The 14340-nt window shown below is 39.5% G+C and overlaps 1 protein-coding gene across 7 annotated transcripts in view; it reads left to right on the top strand.

Annotated features, from left to right (window-relative positions):
• The first annotated feature begins 1956 nt into the window (after positions 1-1956).
• Positions 1957-14340, top strand: part of ptprfa (protein tyrosine phosphatase receptor type Fa) — a 328374-nt gene continuing 315990 nt past the window's right edge. For 5 of the 7 annotated variants that reach the window (XM_076722953.1, XM_076722954.1, XM_076722952.1 and 2 more), the window contains exon 1: positions 1957-2544. The gene's annotated coding sequence lies outside the window, so the exon portion shown is untranslated. Of the gene's footprint in view, positions 2545-5532; positions 10663-14340 lie in introns of those variants that run through there. The other 2 variants (XM_076722951.1, XM_076722950.1) reach the window with 2 other exon arrangements.

The raw sequence follows: 14340 nt of genomic DNA, 5'->3' as shown, positions 1-14340 counted from the left end.
GTAGAGGCTTTTAGCTGAGTTTGGATTGGTGCTTCCTAGTGTGAGCATTGACCATCTGAACTGCGGGCATCTCATGCTGCCCCCCGTACAGGGGGCTCTCTTATTGAAGAGAAAAAAGACGTTTTTAGACTAATCTTTCAGAAGTGTCCTACTGAATTCTCTGAGTCTGGAGTTCTGTAGGAGTCTCACCTCCCTTCAGGATCCGATTCAGGTTCGAACATGTACGGTTGAACTACTGAAGTACTTCCTGTTCACTGCCGCCATGTCCGCTACTTTCACACGGGTAGTGCTACGTGAGTCTACGCTCTCTCCGTTACCATGGTAACATGGGTTGGACAGCAGCAGCTCATTTGCATTTAAAGCTGCAGACACCAGAAACAGCCCATTCTGAAAGGGACTGAAACAGAGGGAAATAGAGGGGGGCGAGAATCTTTTCCTAAAAGCTATTTCCAGCAAACAGCTTCAAAAACATGTTTTATGGAAATCATAGACCTATGTAACTTATTGAAAAAGCTTCATAATATGGGACCTTTAAGAAAAGGCATGTAGTTTTCATTCAGCAGCTTTACAAATTACAGGTTTTTTCTTATGAATATTTCTTTGGTCACATTTAAACATCATTCAGACCAACACACTCACTGCCAACCCATAATTAACACTGGATTCACATATGCTTCAAACTCTGTTTTACTTTTCCATCAAAGAGGACAACCTCAGTTTCAACCTGGTAATGACTGGTTCTGTAGCTCCAGGCTGTGCTGCAAAAGATTTATGTTAATGCTAGGAAGCTGTACTGTTTCCAACGCTAAATATGAATCTCAAATAGAGTATAATCAGCCAACATGTGTCTTCTTTATTTTTCTCCCTAAGGCAATACCATTATTATCCCCAAGAGCACAGCATACTTTCTTTTATTAGGGTCTGTTAATCTTAAACATCCTGCTGTCTAATCAGAATCCCCTGAGTCTGATTAAGAAAACCCTTCAACCAATACCAAATTAATCACACTCATAAAACCAGTATAGTTTACTTTTATGTCCAATGTAATCAATATTCTATACACAATATTATTCAACATTTTAGGTTGCTATAATAGGTAAGATATGTAATATAAAATGTGTATCCATTGATCCTTCTCATGAACACTTATTTTATACATCTTAATGTCTGAACCTTGGAATTAACATTTGATATCATAATTGCTCAAATATTGTTTGGTTTCCAATTTTTTTGTCCACTCTCTCTATATATACTGCATGTTTATATGTAGTACAAAATTGAAATGACTGAGGATACTCAGAACCATTTTCTTAAATGACAAGTCAATGTCTTATGCTCTTCACACTTTACTTATTTATTTACTATCATTTACTTTGAGTAGGTTCAAGGTTTTTTACCGGCACATTGTCCAGTGCGGTGTACACCACAATGACAGGCAGGCTCTAACAATTATATAAAAAGACAACTCAAGGAATAAGATTAGCATAAAGATCAGAATAAAACACACATTAAAAATAAACTCTGTAGTGTAGTTGTGTAATTGCATATTATAAAGGTGCATGTCATCTAGGTACACATAGGCTCTTCCACTGCACTATAACCCTTAAACAAACAGTGTGTTAGCATTGTAAAATACCTCAGAGTTGTATGTCTTTCTCTGAGGAGTCAAAATGCTGGAGAGGATGAAAAATGAAAAAAGTGCATTTTGAAATAAATATGAAGTCTTCAGCACTGTTATTATGAAAATATAACAATTGAATTTTAATAACTTCTCAGATTTCTTCACAAATCTTTGTCATTATCTATGTTCCACAATTTATTCATATTTATTTATTTATTTTTTTTCAGAATTATTTATTTAATATTGAACACTTTGGAGCTCCGTACTCTACTCCATACGGGACAACAACATAGTAGTAATTATTGCAAGCCTGTCCTGTGGACCAATTCTATTTCATTTGCTCAAAGGCACCGCAGGGTGAGGGTGCCCTGCTCAATGCTGGAATCGAACCTCTGTCACAGCCTTATATCTTTTACAGTTCGTGTAAATTATTTTTGCACCATTTTCTATCAGTGCAGAATACACAGCCTTTTTTCGAACATGTAAAACATGATCAAAAAGCAGCCTGCTCGTTGCTGACAGTCTATCGCCACACTGGAGTCCTTCCGGAAACAGTCGAACGTGACCGACACTTCCCGAATGTGTATATGGACGAACTGTTGGGGATGTTGCTCCTTCAGAGAGAAGACACCGCGGACGGGCAGGGAGCAGACGGATACCAGTGGCTTACCGGGAGCACGAATCGGCACTGAGTGAGAACAACTCCACAGTCCCAGCAGCTGAGCGGAGGATTTACCTGACACTGCTCACGGTGCTTTTACGGACCTTTTTTACTCTTCATCTCGAGGGATTAGAGCAAGTGTTGCGGGACTGGAGGAATTGCGAGACTCTTTTCTAAAGTGCGTCTGACCAGGGGACCCCCTGCTCTTCTTGTCCTCAGCATCCTTTCCGAAATGCAAACATCCAGGAAATCCTAGAAAATGGTAAGTTCCCACATCATTTTTATAACTGCTTTGCTGTGTCAGAAATGGCAGCGCTGACATCTGTGCCGTTAGAGGAGCGTCCTGCAGACTGGACACGCAGTCATTTAATCCTAAATTTCTATGAAGAAAAGTCAACTTCTATGGGATTTATAGGCTTGCCGATGACCTGTTCTGCTGACACAGCTGTTAGAGCTTGTGATAATGAGTCAGAAACCCACTTGGGTCACAGTTTTTCTTTTGGTTATGCCTTTGTGATTATCAAACATTTCGTTAATCTATCAGATATTTAAAGGCAGTTTGTTAGAGCCTCCCTCCGTGCAAGACATAACGGCTTGTGCTGTGCATTGGAAAATCAAAGCGCTCCCCATGTCTTTTTACTTGCAATGGCATTTGTGGATCAAAGCTGTGCAGAACCGAGACACTTGCTTCATTTATTTATTCATTGCTTCTTTGACAAGACTCAAGTCTGAGCTTTCTATTCAGACTCCGCGATCACGTTATGCTGTTCACATATCCACTGTGCATGTACATTGGTCAAAATCCTTCAAAATGCTTGTTGCCTGTTTGATGCATTTATTAAATCTTAAATGCATTTGTGACATTTGTGAAAATAGTAGGACTTGTGGTCTGCAGAATATTCTGTAATACAGCCTATTCATGCTTTAAGAATGTAAGCCTAACGTTACAGTATCTGCAACACCAACAACACATCAGGTTAATGGCACCTTTTATTTTTTTTTTAGAATTAACACTATATATCTGGAATGCAGTACTTGTGTATACTATATGTGGGTTGCTGTCATGAAAAATATCAGACTATTGCTGCTCAAGTGTTTCAGCATTCTCCTCTGGACTCAGATTTATTCCCTGTTGTGTTGTCTGTGTGCCAGCCAATGTGTTTTCATTCTTATTATTGGCCATGTTGCACGCCTTAGTAGTCAGCGCTTTATTCTTCTGGCAGTTTTCTGGACAGCGAGCTGTCCTGTTCATGCTCTGGGTGCAAAAATCCCAATTCTTTAATACTAAATAAAGCAGAGGAAGAGGAAGAAGAGTGCATGACTTTGTGTGACTTAATTGGCTGTCACTATACCTGGATTTGACAGAGCCCCAATTAGGTTGGATGGAGAAAACAGAAGGAGTGAGACAGGTAGAGTGAAGGAGTGCAACAGATGGAGAGAAGAGGAGTGAGGGCATGGAGGCTGGAGATGAGGTGGAGTCAGAAGACAAGATGCAGACAGAGAGGAGGTGGAAGGAGTGTGGACTGTTGTATGTGTTCATCCACCTTGATAAGTGCATCAGCTGAATGTCAGCACTGTGAATGTATGATGGAAAGAGCAGTGTGTGTGTGTGTGTGTGTGTGTGTGTGTGTGAGAGAGAGAGAGAGAGAGAGGTTTGCTCTTCTCATCCTGCATGAGACTCACCCAAATGCTGAATGTATCACTGACACACACACACACACACACACACACACACACACACACACACACACGATGTTTTCATCACTTGTGGGGACATTACATAGACTTACATTCATTTCCTGGAGACTTACCCTAACCCTAACCACTATTTGCCTATTCCTAACCCTTTACCTACCCTAACCTTACCTAACCTGTAACCCTATCCTCAGTCTTTACCCTAAAATGTAATGATTTAAATTGTGGGGACCTGTATTTTGTCCCCACTAGTAAGGTGAGTCCCCCCAGTGTGACTGTGTAAACAGGTTTTTGTCCCCACAATGTGAGTAATACATGGCCACACATTACACACACACACACACACACACACACACACACACACACACACACACACTGCTGATGCTGCACCCTGGCAGTCAACTGTATTTTAACACACAGGATTATTCTCCAGTGACATCCACTCAAACATATTCTGGTAGCCTATTGGTTAAAGGGTCGGTTCACCCAAATGACTAAAACGTTTTCTCTCTTCTCTCTAATTAGATCCATCCAGACAGCTTCATTTGTCCTCGACAGTGACATACAGTATGTTTCTGTCAGTCTGTTTCTTCCTTGCTTTCAATCCAGTGGAGGTGAATGGAATTTATAATTAAAAATGTAAACAACGACAACAACAACAAAATACTACGCTGCCATTAGAGACTTCGGTTGATTTAGCACAGGTCTGGTTCCTATATTGAGCCTTATCATCAATCACATCAGCATGTACACATCAAAGTAGTTGCATAAAAATCTCAGATGTCACCTAAGTATCAATCAGTAGTGAGCAACTCAGTACATCACACCCTAATATGAACATAGTGATAAAGTGAATAGGCTTTCACCATTTTTCAACAGGTAATTTAAAAAAAAATCTACAAATGCACATGAGGAAACAAATGTACTAAACAATAATCAATCATTTACCTTCAGTAATCTGTGTCCTGTACCAACATTCAGTGAGTGGTCAGTGAATCTAATCTGGGGTATTATTGTATTTTCCAAAAATAATTACTTAGACCAATTTTAATCTTCATCAATTTATATCTGGATTTAATTTCTTGTAATACCTAGATCCACATTGGATGTACAGTAGTCATGCAGTGTTATTTTATATAGAAAATCCACATGTGGTGCAGCTGCTGGTCAAAGTACTGGCACCTGTTTTAATCCACTTCAAGAACAGGTTCACAGTGAGGTCTATGGATTATCCACAAGTGCTGTTACTTTGTGTCGGGAACAAATGCTGCTGCTGAATTTTCTAAATGTCAATTCTCAATGCTGTTAGCACCAAAAACAAAAAAATCCATCCGCCGCTATTGTATTGGGGTGGAGGCAGAGATAGAAATCTCAAAACCTGGACACATGAATAACAAAATGTATCTCCAGTGTACATTTATGTATCTCTAGATATAGGTGAGGGGATATATATATATATATATATATATATATATATATATATATATATATATATATGTGTGTGTGTGTGTGTGTGTGTGTGTGTGTGTTTAATAATGCCTGATGAATCTATCACTAATGTTTGCACACATGTTTACTACAACTTTTACTTTAACAGGATTAAGAAAGAATTAAATGTGCAAAAAGGAGTGTGACTTAATGTGTATTTTTGTTTAACTTATCCTTCACACTTTTCCTCCCCGTACCTTAGAATCTTACACCAGTACGGTGCAGTATGTTTATTTTCCGTTTGCTGAACCAGAGATGTTTGATAGATGTAATTTAATGACTGCAGGTATTTGACTGTAAACTTGTGCTTGTTTGTGTTGATCACAGTTCCCTTGAAGGCTCTGGCTGCTGTTATCATAGCGGTATGTGGGCTGGCTTCCCTTCATCTCTGCTCACACTCAGGTGTCCTCTCCACATTGATAAATTGTGTGTAATTTCAGGGATGAACAAGCATGAAAACATATGGGTGGACAGGACTGCTATATTTTTGCATTCTGTGTATACAGCATTTTTATCCAGGTTCTAGTCTGCGCATTGAGACAAGTGCACTACTACTGGAACCAGTCCCTTGCTCACATGGTTCTACACCGGACCTTAATAGTTCTATAATTAGCCCTGTTAGAAAGGTTCCATAATATCACGTAGATTGTGGCTGCTTCAATGGAATTTTGAGGCTGATGCGATAACTGAGAATAAGAAAAATCTGCTGATAATATCTTAAAGATAATCTTTTTTTGTTTATGTCAACATGTAACATAAAGCTTTAGTGACAGATATATCTGTGCCAAAGTTACCGTCATGTTAAATATCTTGCAGTTAAAATGTGTGGAGTTCATATAATCTTAAACGATAACTGGAAAGTTGAACTGAAATTAAGCTGCATTCTTTTGTCTGCTACAGCATACCAGACCATTCTCATTCCCAGGTCATCGAATGAAGACATTTTGTCATGCCCCTTGGCATCTCATACAGACGCACAAGGTATCCTTCAGCATCTGTATGGGAAGCACTAGGCTTTTAATTCATTCCAGTGTAAGCCCATCCATGGCAATAGTAGACACTCAGAGCAAGGTAACCAAATATAAAGAGCAAAAAAATACACGTAAGGAAGAGGTTGGGGTGGATAGATGGATAAAACACAGGACTTTCCCCCAGGTTTCTGTCCCATTTGAAACCAAAAATCATTGTAGTTTTACACAAGTACATGAGGTAATCTACATAACATACTTAAGTTAGGTCACATGCGCAATGTCACATAGGTTATGTTCTTAACTTGTGCCATGCATGCAAGTGTACTCAGGTAGGCTGTGGCATTTAATCGATGCTCAGTTGGTACTAAGGGGCCCAAAGTGTGCCAAGAAAATATCCCCCACACCATTACACCACCACCACCAGCCTGAACCGTTGATACAAGGCAGGAACCATGCTTTCTTGTTGTTTATACGAAATTCTGACCCCATCATCTGAATGTCACAGCTGAAATCATGAGACTTATCAGACCGGGCAACGTTTTTCCAATCTTCTATTGTCCAATTTTGGTGAGTCTATGCGAATTGTAGCCTTACTTTCCTGATCTTCGCTGACAGGAGTGACATCCGGTGTGGTCTTTTGCGGCTGCAGCCCTATCTGCTTCAAGGTTTGATGTGTTGTGCATTCAGAGATGGTATTCTGCATACCTTGGTCGTAACGAGTGGTTATTTGAGTTACTGTTGCCTTTCTATCATCTTGAACCAGTCTGCCCATTCTCCTCTGACATCTGACATCAACAAGGCATTTTCATCCACACAACTGCCGCTCACTGGATATTTTCTTTTTTTCGGACCATTCTCTGTAAACCCTGAAGATGGTTGTCTTTCTGAAATACTCAGATCAGCCCGTCTGGTACCAACAACCATGCCACGTTGAAAGTCACTTAAATCCCCTTTCTTACCCATTCTGATGCTTGGTTTGAACTTCAGCAAGTTGTCCTGACCACGTCTACATGCTCAAATGCATTGAGTTGCTACCATGTGATGTGTGGCTGGTTAGCTCTTTGTGTTAAGAAGCAGCTGAACAGGTGTACCTCATAAAATGGCCAGTGAGTGTATATATCAGGGAGGTGGAAAACACATGAATTGAAATGACTGAAAATACAATATGCACAAATTAGCAGGATGAAAACATGTGAAAGACATGTTGACATTGTTATTGAGTACAAAAAGGAGGTGAAACAATTAGTCGATTATCAAAAGAAAATTAATTATTGTAATAGTCAATTAACTGTAGAGTTGTTTTTTAGCCAAAAACACCAAACAATTTGCTGCTTTTCTTTGTCTTTTGATAATAAATTGAAGATCTTTGGGTTTTTTTAACTGTGGTAGCACCATCCACTGTCCACCTACAACTGCAAGAACAAGCAGCGATTAGCACAAGCAACTACAATAACGAGCATAAAAACAGCAAGCAAGCATGTGGCATCTGTGACTGTGTGTGTGTGTGTGTGTGTGTGTGTGTGTGTGTGTGTGTGTGACAGAGAGAGAGAGAGCGAGAGAGAGAGAGAGAGAGAGAGAGAGAGAGAGAGAGAGAGAGAGAAACAGAGAAATAGAGAAGGAGGAGAGAGAGAGAAAAGTGGATATTTAGGATAGATGTAGAGCCAAGCTGAGTTATGCTACCATGCTTTCAGTGCATTTCAGGTGTGTGTGCAGATACATGTAAAGGCAAGTGGATCTGTGCTTGTGAGGTTTAGTGAAAGAGAAAGAGAGGGACAGGCCCTCAAAGCAAAGCAAATGAGATCCTAATGGCTACAGAGACGCACAATAAGACTCCCTTAGACTCTTTTAACTGATGAAGCGCAGTTTACTGGCTTAAAACCCAGTAGCAGAAACCAACACAGCCCAACAGTGTGAGACAACACAATCAATGCAATATGTTAGACACACAGACTCAAGCAGCAAGCACATTGATTGAGGTATTTCAAACAGCAACAATAGTATTTGGTAGTCCATTAATTTCACAACAATAAAAAACAAAAAAACAAAAAAACAAAAAACTTGTAATGTATGTAAATATAAACATGTATAACATTATCTTTCTTTTGCAAGGTGAAATTGCTGTTTATGTGGTAATCTTTCCCATTATCCAAACGTTTTCACTGAACACAAGTTCTTGTCCAGTGAACTGGGGATCTGTTGCCTAGGCTACTTATAGTATGTTAAAGCTCTGTCGCAGGGATTCCTGAGAGTCCTGGTGGAGCTTGTCCAATATGAAACCAGGATTTGGATTCAAAGTGAATGTTGCACTTAGGTGAGACTTGCAAGGCCTGATGGGATTGTGGTGCTGTTTCATTTTTCAGGCTTTTGCATTTACATTTGGGCCTTTTTGTTTACCCACATGATGAGGCCCCAACATGCTGAACATCTATTTTAGTTTTAAAGGAATAAACTACGTTATTTGCATTCTCTCTGAGTGAGATGAGAAGACTGAATTAATCTCATGTCTCTGTGTAGATGTGCCCTCTGTACAGAGCTGGAGTCAGGATGTGGTTAGCATAGCTTAGCATAAACACTAGAAGCAGGGGAATATAGCCTGGCTCTGTCAAAGTTTAAACCATACACAACTAGAAATGTAAAATACAGTTTAAGGGAATTATGTTCTCAGATTTTGGCCTTAGTGTCTGTACAGGTGCAGTAGTATCAAGACTGCACCGACTGTTTATCACCAAGAAATAATTGCAGTATTAAGAGTAGTAACTAGTAGTAACTAGAGCTGTTTTTGTTCAGTAGTTTTTGATGCCTGTACCAATACCATGACTTCAATGCCAGAACAATACTTTTTTCCAATACCAATTTTATAAAATCCATTTTAACATAAAGACAATTACTTCACATTACAGTGCAATTACTCTTTTCAAAAGAGGAAACTGTTCAAAGACCTGGGAGTAGATGGATAAACTGTTTTTACTATGCATACTTTATTCAACCTGGATAATTGGATTCAAATGATGAATCTGATTGAATGTCTGTATAGTGTTGGGCTACATAGAAAATAGAACTATGAAAGGGAACATTAATAACGAACAGTACGTCAGGAATACACCATTGTAGCATCTCGTCTACCAAATCAGAGAAAAAATGGAAAGACTCTGAGTGACATTTGTGATATGGGGAAATAGTGAGACATCTTACTTTCTCAGTGCTAAAGAGCAGCTAGCCTGGGTCTGACAACTGTCCACCATGTCAATTTTATGTACATTCCTCTCCTTTTACCTGTTGATCTGTAAAGCAGTATTCAAACATGCTACCCTGAACTTTTCTGGAAATCAGCGTTATTTGTGAACGCAAGTGTATGAATGAGTTGAACCAGACATTAAGTAGACTTTACTGCTACTTCTGTGTAATGTTTTGCACAGAGTGTAGCTTCTTCTTACTACTCCTGCTGCTGAAAAAGCTGTAAAATGCTCAGTGGGATCATAAGCAGAGGAGAAACTGTTCTTTAGAGAAAAATGGTAGGCCCTGAGGAGGGCATTTGTGTGTCCTTTGCTCAGCTGGACTGAGACACACTTTCCCTGTATCCTGTCATTGGCACTCACATTCTTGTTTGTTAGGTGGCTCTGTGGGTTGGCTGGGCCAAGAGGATGCTGGCTGAAGGCTGTTGTCGCAAGGGGTGGAGCTTGTTGGACTGTAGCTGATGAAGGAGGATATAGCAGCGACACAGGGGCAGGTGAATGTGGAAGTGGAGCATTGTAGTTTGCCGGTGTCAGAACAATGCTGCCTCCATGAAAGTCCGGAGCTCCCTGGAGTGAGTCAGCAACAAGGGGCGTCTGATCTTTGGCTCCTGGTGGTAGCCAGTAGTAGATGTCCATGCCTAAGAGGCCACGAGCAAGTGCATGTTGTTCCGCTAACATTGCTCTGGCCCTGAGATTTGATGCCTTTCTGATGATGTCCAGCCAGTTGATGATGAAATTGATTATGTCTAGCACATGGCTGGCAGACTGATGTGGAGAAGACTCCAGGTCACCTAATGGAGAAAGAAGAAGAACCTGGAGGAGAGCCAGAGATGGCCAGAGAAGAGTCTTCTTACATGTGCCTACGGTCCTGAGGTCATGGCTGAAGATTAGCTGGAACCTCTGGAGGCTTGCTGCCATGCTCAGCCCTGCTTCTATTATCACCACCGTCCGGAAGGAGCTACATGTGTCTGCTCACCTGGAGTTCATCCGCAGGTAGATGTATATAGTACTGACAGGTGACCCACGGTGTAAGAGCCAGCCTGGGGTGCTAAGCACCAAGGCAAGATCTGCTGCCATGATGTAGCTCGTTTGACAGGTGGGGCACAATCATACAGATTCAGAGCAGCTGAACGTCTTCTCTTCTGTTCTTCACTTGTTGCTGTTGATGAAGAAGATTTGATTTGCGATTATGTTATATACTTTGCATGAGAACGGTAAAGAAAATTTTTGTAATTGCGCAATAGTGACAGCTCTTAGAGGGCCTGTACGAAATAGAACATGCTGACCTGGAAATGTTGAAATCCTTAACTGTTGACCAAAACACAAAACTTGAAGGGAATTTTTACCCTGGGGACCACTGCTTTTGACATTTTCGACAACCCAGTATCATAGGAATTATGTTCATGTTGGACTATTTTGCAGTGCCAGTGCTGATGCAAGACATAGTGTTCCCACTAAGCAGGCAGTAAAGTAAGCATGTGGAGGCTGTGGTGGATCTAACCACAGAGTTCACATTTGTTCACAATTTAACAGTTTAGGTAACCTTTTTTAAAGCATTATCTTTCCCTAATCTAAACCAATGGTTGTCACATGCAAGTATTGTAAGAAGAAATTATTTTTAAAATTAAAAAGAACAATTTATCATTATTCAGGGTTTTGCACAATATGAACATTCTGTCTGGTGTTGTTCCTGGCTTGATTGACCTATCTGCAGAACAGTCCAGCTCATCTCCTTTCATTCCCACAATGCATCAGGACTATAATAGCCAGATTTTCACTGAGACTGTCTATTGTTTGCTGTTCAGAGTGATGTTGTTTCATCTTACCTCAGAGTTAGGGCAAGATCCTATCATCACTGACAAGACATGTGATTTCAGCACTGTGACACTGTGTATCAAAAATTATCTCTGCGATGGGTATTTGGCCCATACAGGTTTTGATAGTGTCATAATGTAATGCATTTGTAGTTGAAACAGGATGTTTTGGTGGTACACAACTTGCTGAAGAACTGTTCAATATCAGAGGTATTTGACTAGAACACAGTGCTATATCAAGTACACCCAGTTTCCACAAGCAGTTCAGCCCTGTGTAGTTTGATTGGTTCCTGAAAACATATTCTAGATAAAGTGAGAGGCTTGAGTGTATTACCCTGTTTGGACGCCCTAAGGCAAACCTGAGAAAGTTTAAATCCACATATACTGTATGTATGTAAACTCTTGTATGAATTTAACTGCTCAAGACAGAAAAAAACAATATGGAGAACATGTTTGAACCTTGTACGTGGTGCAAATCACTATCAGAAATAAGAATGAGAAATGGAAAAATGCATGTCAGAAAAGCTCATTGGTCCATATTCATGATGTTTCTTTATATAGGAGGGTGTGCAGGCCTAGATTAATACAAAGGCTTAGTTTCCATGTGTCTATTATTGAAAAGTGAGAAAGCTATTGACTGTTGTGCCATAATAGCTTCTTCTTCTTCTTCTTCTTCTTTTTTTTTGGCTATTTGAGTTATTGAGTGATTTGATTAGATAAAAACAAAACTGCCATGCTAAAGGCTGCTAAAAACTGAAATATTTAATCAACAAAAAAAAAAAAGGAAGAAGAAATGACCATCTCTGTAAGACATATTGAATGAACTACAACAATACTGTAGAAGAAGGTTTAGAGCTGCAGTGATTAGTTAATGAATCGATTAGTCAACCAACTGAAAATCAAACTCTATGGAAACCATTGTGGTCAATTAACCGTTAATGGAATATTTTGTGCAAAAATAAAGGAAGATGATTCCAGCTTCTGTGAAGGGAATTTTTGTTTTTTTTAAGAGACAAAATAATAAATCAATTAATTGATAATGAAAGCAATCTTTAGTGGCAGGCCTAGTAAGGTTATGTTCCAAGGCTTTTCTGGAAGAGAATGTTGATTTTCTAATGAGGCTGTACCCATTTTCATCCCTCACCCATCAGACACTTTGGTCACACACTTTCCCTCCTTTCTTTCCTCAGTGTAAAGACAGTGTAGACTGATTTTTTTATTTGTTTGGCTCAATCTTCCCACAGTGTGTGGTCATGTTACAGTTACTGTACACCTGTTGAAGCTACAGTATTTAAACTGTATTTCAAGTTGCTGAACTGTGTCTCCATCACACGGCTCTCCTGCTCGCTTCCCTGTCAGAATTATAAGTGTGCTATTTACTGCAGTGCATCATTTGATAAGACTTCAGAGCAGAATGCTGATAGCTGAGCTGTGGGCTGATGCCAGATATACTTTGCAGATGATTAAAGGCAACATTTGCTGATATTTGAAATCACTGGAAGAAATGAGGTGTAAAGTTTAGAGCACATAGAGAAGTGAAGTGATTACCGAAAGAACCACCACCACTCCTTGTGCATCTCCTCTGTGAAGTCTCCCTTCCACTCTGCTCCAAATGGCTACATGTTACGGATGAATAGATTCCAGTGTTAAAAGAATGAAAAGCCAATATTTCTATCATTGCTTCCCCCACAGTTGTTTTTCTGGTCAGTGCATGAGTACCTTTTAAAAAACCATTGGGCAATTAAGCTCTCTATTAGAATTTTAAAGAAAAAAAATAATCAAACATATACATTTATGTGGAATCTAAATTAAGCGTCTCATTGGATTAAATTTGTCTTTATTTTGTGTAACATTGCTAGCTCAAGGTCCACTGACTCATTCTACACTTTTGCCTGCATCTCATGGTGCATTGATTCATTGATCTTCACTTATGTAGATAGTAACAGTACTATTTCTGTAGTATTTAGAATGAACATACCCAACATAGTATATTCCTTTTTCCTTGATGCATGGAAAATAGCTGCCATGATACAATTTTATTTATAATTTTGTAATGCTTTAATTCATAAAACATGACATAATTATCACAAACCCTAAAGTTAAAATATTAAGTACAGTTCTGCCAGGCTCCACAGTTCTATATTATTGTATTTTATACTTGTGCTGCACTTTTCTTGGCCCATGCTACAAAAGTTTCAACCTCTGTAGTACCTATGTGCAAAAAAGTACAGCCCTGTATGGGTCCTTGAAAAGTCATGGAAGAGTTTTGTGTGGGAACCCTTTAGTGGCTGTTGAAATATTTTGTTCTGAAGCAGTGGGTTGGACAGATAGAAGGACAGACACACATTTTGCACCGTATTCGGCTGTTCACATGGTGACGACAGTGTAAGCTGTGCTATCATTATTTACCTTTGCCTTTCTGGATGGAAGGTTAAACAATATCCTTCATAACAACTTGCCACTTATTTGCACTTGAATCCTCAAGTTCTGAATGAGGGCTGGAGTCCAACCACAAAACAGTCCTGCTGCTTTAGCTGTGTTCTAGCACTCTGCAGGGAAACAAATTCTTCTGACAAGCAAACATGGTCACCAGCAGCTTTTAGAGAGTCAGAGCTCTCCTCTTGTGGAAACACCAGAGGAAGATTAATTTACATAAATGGAGCATTGCATGAATAATTTACATGTTTCCTTTTTTGGGGTGGAATACTGTTGATGTCTAATTACACAAAATTGTTTTTTTAAGATGCTTCATTTTCTTTCTTGTATCAAATAGGGAATTGAGGAAATCTCTCTTGATTTGTGAAATGTCTAATGTTTCATTTAAAATTGAATGACTAAAGTTTATCTCACTTGGGTG

The sequence above is a fragment of the Chaetodon auriga genome, chromosome 3, assembly GCF_051107435.1.
Source record: "Chaetodon auriga isolate fChaAug3 chromosome 3, fChaAug3.hap1, whole genome shotgun sequence".
Classification (NCBI taxonomy): domain Eukaryota; kingdom Metazoa; phylum Chordata; class Actinopteri; order Chaetodontiformes; family Chaetodontidae; genus Chaetodon; species Chaetodon auriga.
This window is presented reverse-complemented; position numbering and strand designations above follow the sequence as displayed.